The 6,237-nt window shown below is 36.6% G+C and overlaps 1 long non-coding RNA gene across 1 annotated transcript; it reads right to left on the minus strand.

The window, feature by feature from the left end:
• Positions 1–292: 292 nt before the first annotated feature.
• Positions 293–2,698, minus strand: LOC309495937. Its single transcript, XR_014204891.1, has 6 exons — positions 2,611–2,698; positions 2,185–2,238; positions 1,919–1,987; positions 1,759–1,818; positions 1,578–1,675; positions 293–1,330 (listed from the first exon to the last, which is right to left on the minus strand). It is a non-coding gene; the product is annotated as an uncharacterized lncRNA (long non-coding RNA).
• Between the last annotated feature and the right edge of the window lie 3,539 nt (positions 2,699–6,237).

The following is a 6,237-nucleotide window of genomic DNA, read 5'->3' on the forward strand; positions in this document are numbered from 1 at the left end:
AATCCATGCACTAAATTTTTATGTACACTGTTAGACTTTTCAAGGGTTTTTTACAGTAACTTACTGGCAACACTGTTGCCAGTAAGTTACTGTAATTAAGAGTTACAGTACCAAACCATATTTCAGTTTTGTGTAATACAGTGCATTACTGTAAAAACGAAGCTAATCAGTACACTACTGTAATTATTTTTATTTGTACTAAATATAAATTAGATTTGATAATTTTGATATATGATTAATTTTATTTTTATCCTACATAAGTACTACTTTCATACAAACCAATTAGACAAAGTTATCACAAAATACCATTTTTTTATTTAAAACATTTCATATATATCACAAAATAAACATGCCAATGCTGGAAATGATGTGTGAAATTTTTACACATTAATGGGTGAGTTTAGGGATAATGTTTTTTGTGTTAATTTTAACTCATTCATTGTGTTAATGATTTTAACAAAGTAAATATGTCAGAGAGGTTAACACAAAGATGTGTAAACGTGTTAAATTAACACATTATGTGCTGTCCTTCACTGCAAACATTTTTGAAAACATACATAAAACCATAAACAAAACATTAGCATTTGACTAAATCAGGGTTCACCAATCTCGGTCCTGGAGGGCCGCTGTCCTGCAGAGTTTAGCTCCAACCAGCTCCAACACACCTGTTTGAAAGTTTCTAGTATGCCTAATGAGACCTTGATTAGCTGGTTCAGGTGTGTTTAATTGGAGTTGGAGCTAAACTCTGCAGGACAGCGGCCCTCCAGGACCGAGATTGGTGAACCCTGGACTAAATGAATGTAGTCATTGGTTGTTTAGCTTATACAAGTATTATAATGAAATATCAACCATTACATTCATAAAACTGCAGAATATAAATACATTTTTAAGCATTCAAAAAGGAAATGTCCAACACAGGACAAAACACAGTTCTTTTCACAATACATGACACATAACCCCACCTTCAAAATAATTTCACTTATTTCCAAAAATGTGTTGGATTCATGTACACTGGTGGCCAAAATAAGTATTTAAGTGTCTTAATGTTTTTGAAAGAAGTCTCTTTGATGCTCAAGAAACATTTCTTATTATTATCAATGTCTGACTGTCTACTCCATCTTTTCTACAGCATAGGAGTAAAAGTCATCATCAAAATAATCTTTAAAAAGCCAACACAATGTTTTTGTCCACCTTTGTGAATAAATGAACTTCTCCAAAGATTGGTTCCTGTTCAGAACTTGATTGACAACATCAGAATGTTCCCTGGTCTGCATGCGTGCCCACAAACACAAATGTACTCAGTCCTTCAGAGGAGATCCCGGTTCCAACACTATATGAGAGAGAGAGAGAGAGAAAGAGAGAGAGAGAGAGAGAGAGAGAGAGAGAGAGAGAGAGAGAGAGAGAGAGAGAGAGAGAGAGAGTATTAGTGTCACATTATTTTTAACCTCCTTTTTTTGTTAATTTTTATTATTATTTTCACAAAAACTTAAGAATATATATTTGTAAACAGCTTTTGTCAATAAAAAGCATACAAAAGAACTAAATAAAATTATGCCAGATTAAATTTTAATACTTACAAATCCTAAATTCTGTCCAAAAATGCTGAGATCCATAGAAAGAACGACTGAAATCGATGATTTTAGCCCATTTCAGCTTGTCTGCAGTGAAGGAGTACCTGTTTGAGACAAATACACAGCAAGATACATGCAAGAAATCACAGTGTGATGATCGTTCTCCTTCCTACAGTAGTTAACCCACCTGCGTGCTGATGTTAGGACCTTCCTAGTCAGGTGGGACTGCAATGGTAGAGTCTTCTGGCTAATAAAATATCAAAATAATGCAAAAATATAAACTTAAGTTGTTTAGAATGCTAGATTTTGTATGAATGAATTAGTGAGAGTTTTACTGCAGTGCTTACCTGGATACATTTAATCTGGTGAGACTGAACAAAGACAATGGTCCATCTTCTGATTGGTTCATTTGCTGTCTAATAAAGTTAGACATAAGGCAAAGGTCACTTATTTGATATAAAGTTAGCCAATTTTATAGAGATTTTATAAGATATTGTCAGATATTGTAAGCTACTTAGTCTGCACCAGTGGCTCAAAAGCAATTTTCACATAGCGTATTGCTAATCATTTCAGCAAATTTATCTCAAAATATATCACAAATGGGCTGGCCTACCTCTGGAATCTTGCTGGAAGTCACTGGCGCGAATTGGCGCTTTGTTGCAGTTGCCTTTAAACACAAAAATGGAAGTAAATATTAAATTCCATTAAAAAAAAAAAGTATAATATGGTATAGTTTGCAAACTAATGCTAAAACTATAAAGGTTCTCATCAGTAGGCCAACATTAGGCTATAAACAGAATTTCACATTAGTTTATTCACATTTATTGTTAATGTAAACGCGTTGCTCGTTGGCATATTTTAACTCGACAATTCAATAATCTAACAAAGTGTGTAAAATGAAACGTTAGCTCAGTTTACCATGGTAAAGTTCGTTACCGCCATGCTGACGACGAGTAACGTTAGGCTAACGTTTACGTTATAACATAGGTTAAACTGGGCACAATCCTGACAACACACACAGAATGTTTTGTTTTTTTACCTTGCTTGCTGATCTCTCTCTCTCGGTGAAGTGAATTCCGTCTCTTCCCCGGGCCAGACACGAACGTCGCGATCCAACAAAAGACAGACCCCATTACCTACTCTGGATGCTCTGACGCGACACGACAAATCCCAGACAGTCAGTGTAGTGCATAGACTGTAAAAAATAGGTGTAGTGATGCGCCGCGGCCGTTATATTTCTGACGTAGTCCGATACGAGTCCAAGCGCTCGCGCTATTTCTGACAAGGGATAAACAGGTATGCATTTAAAGGTCCGGTCGCTGCAATGTGTCCAATATAGACAGCCTCTGGCTATTATAGCGTTGTAGACACGCGGTGTAAGGCAAAAATTAGGAAATAAAAAGCACGGTGGAATGGTGCCAGCCAGAGAGGCAGTTACGTCAAATACAGTAGTATACAGCAAATTTAAAAAATACAGTAAGTCTCTGTATGTGGTGTTAGACGTCACAGAAAATTCCCATGATGCAATGGGAATCACAGTTATTTACTGTAAAGAGAAATGGCAGTATAATACTGGGGGATTTAAAGTAAATAACTGTAGAAATTACAGAAAAGTCTAACAGTGTATTTAAAATAGTTTAGAAATGTTCAAAAACATTTGTTGCAGAATGCTGAACACATTTACAATTTATTATTTATTATTAATTCAGTGTAGCCTATAGAGGTTTATGTTTGGATGAATATTTACACGAGCCACAGCTGCCCTAAAATGTGCTCCTCCAAATGGAAAACAGAAAATGTGTTGTCATTCATTTTTTCTCCACTAGATGCCAGCAAATTTCTTTAACGTAAGAGGAGCACAAGAAAAATACTTGCTGTTCACAGACAATGGCTCAGATATTTTCTGTAGCTAAGGGTCAGTAAAATCCAGAGACCTGGTAATTTTGAAGAAGCAACAAAGATTGGTCATTTAAAACCCAATGATCTAATTTGTATGTCTTTTTAAGTATTATTAATTCTTAAAACTTATAGACTCTGACTATAAGTAGTTCTTAAAAGAAGTTAAACGTGTGTGGGGAGAAAAAGCTAATTGTAGCCGGGTGGGAAGCAGGACCCCCAATACGAACAAAAAATATACTTGGAGGGTTCTGTTGTGTTGAAGAAGTTGCTGCCCTGTCATGCTGTGATTTTTTTTAAAAAATTTTTAATTAATTTTAATTAGTTATTCATTACTGATTAGCTATTAGCCTGAAATGTCATGGTCATGTGGGCCACTCACAGTTTTGAAGCCTTTACAGAATGGACTGACACTCTTCTTCATATTTATATGCAAAAATGATTAAATCAGAAAACACTATACTTAATCATCACCATGATGAGATGTATGTAGACTGTATGTAGACAAATCGGATTTAGCAAAAATGCAACACATGGAACATTGTGGCACATGTAGGGAGATGTGCAAAGTTAATAATAAACATTTACTTTTAAGCAAACTTTTTACATTTACTTTTAAACAAATTGCATCAATCAGTCAAATTTCATACATTAGATAAAAGCTGTTGAGTAAACATTTGCTGAGACAGGTGTGTACATTATGGTAATTGATTCTCACTCTTGAGAACACCTGTAGAACAAATGTTAGCATTACATAGCATAATTTACCTTCTGCAATTTGTTTGGAAAGAGATGTCCTAAATGACAATCATACACCTGAAAAGCTAGCAGTAGCCTTAGGGACTTTGGGTAGAATTGACATTCTTTATACATCCTCTCTTCCAGATGCCAGGCAATAAAAATGGTACATAGAGGAGCCCTCAAGCTTATCTAAAAAATTAATGACTTAGTGGCTAAAAGTAATGTGGGTCCCATTAAAGAATCAAACAGTTCAGGACCCAGCTGGGTTCATATTATTTTTAATGAAAACTATAAATATTAAATATGTATGATTTGTAAAGTGTCCATTTCCCAGAGTGGTAATTATCTTTTATCACTGAATTGCTGCAGTGAAAGAATAATCTGTACAACAGAATTAACGTCAGTGACTGCTAATCTATTAGTGCCATTGTGATGATATATTTGTAAAAAAAAAAAGAATAGATATCTGCACACTAAAATTACAACACCAGAAAGTTTGTTAATAAAACAGCATATTTTGACCAGTCAGATCTTCATTAAAGCACCTGAAGACCTGACTGGTCAAAATATGCGGTTTTATTAACAAACTTAGTAACAAACAAAAGTTGTTCGGACCAATCAAATTGTCAGGGCGGGATTTATACGATGATGGACAGATGGTCAACAGTAACGTCATCCACGTCACCAAAGAGCGCTTGGGTTGAATTCGTTTACCTACAACAAAGATGACTGCCGCTGGAGAATTGAGATTTCACGAGTTCACACTTTCAAATAAGTCAGATAGAATAAATGCATATTTGGCGTGCTGTCCGAGGAGAGGCTCCAGACTCGGTATTCGGCGCGAAACCAAAGGACTCCCCCCATATTCCAGGCTGTGGAAGAACAAGCCGAGAGTGAGTGGAGGGATGCTGAAAACTGTCAAGGAATGTTAGGTGAGTTGACAGAGTGAATAAATATATGCTTCCTCTCATGCTGATAGGGTAGACATGGTAATTGTTTGATGACATGTTGATTGGATTGATTATTTGAACGTGCTCCTCCCGAACTTTGTTTCTAAAACATCATGTGTAGATTCCACCATCGCATCTGTTATAGAAGATATCGACCGCGATCAAGGCATTTGTCGATCGGAAAAATGAATGAAAAACATACATCACTTACTCCGTTGCTCTGATTGGTTGTAGGTCTATCCAATTGAGTGCAGAGGCATTTTCTTTCCTGGTTCGGTTGAAACACGCCCCATAATCACAGCCCAATAGAGGGTTTTCACTACACGTCATCAATCCGGAAGTCGGCCATTTTGGAGGCACTGAACGTAAACAATGCCACTGAACTGAACGGAATTGCAAATTTGGCTGATTATTGCTGCTGAAAAATGGTCGTGTTTTGGTCTGTACTAATCGGTCGCACCGAGAAAAAATATTTCGAGTTCTATAGACTGCCGAAAGTTAAAGAGAAGAGTGCAAAAAACTGATGAAAGATGGCGTTTGTGGTTGAGAGAGGTACAGCATCAGCCACATGTGTAAATGAAGCGTTGACTACGGCTAAAATGTTGACGTAAAGTAGTTCACTATGGCTACATTCACACTGTCAGTCCAAATCCGATTATCTTTGTATCCGATTGGAATATAATCTAAAATTATGTCCACACAGTGTATCGCAACTGTTCAGATCCGATTTGTGTGTCCACGCAGCTCTTTGACAATACGGCAATGATGTTGCGTTGATGGAGGGGTTTGCATTTGCAATAGAAATGTTGTCTTATTGAAATTGTACAACATGGAAATGTATAGCCGCCGCGCTGGACTACTGCGTCTTGAGCCGGCTGCAGAACTGTACAGGAGGCTGGTATGCACAACTCTTTTTCCGCGCCGTTTCAAAATACATTTCAAAAATAATAATTTTCTGCTCGTCCGGCACATTGCAACAACACAGCCTTGTTTCGGCAGCGACTTTCAGCATTTTGCCTATAATAACGTCTGATGTTTACATTTTACGTGGCGTGAGAAAGTCACATAAACCACGCAAA

Source organism: Leuciscus leuciscus (genome assembly GCF_965113295.1).
Source record: "Leuciscus leuciscus genome assembly, chromosome: 3".
Taxonomy (NCBI): domain Eukaryota; kingdom Metazoa; phylum Chordata; class Actinopteri; order Cypriniformes; family Leuciscidae; genus Leuciscus; species Leuciscus leuciscus.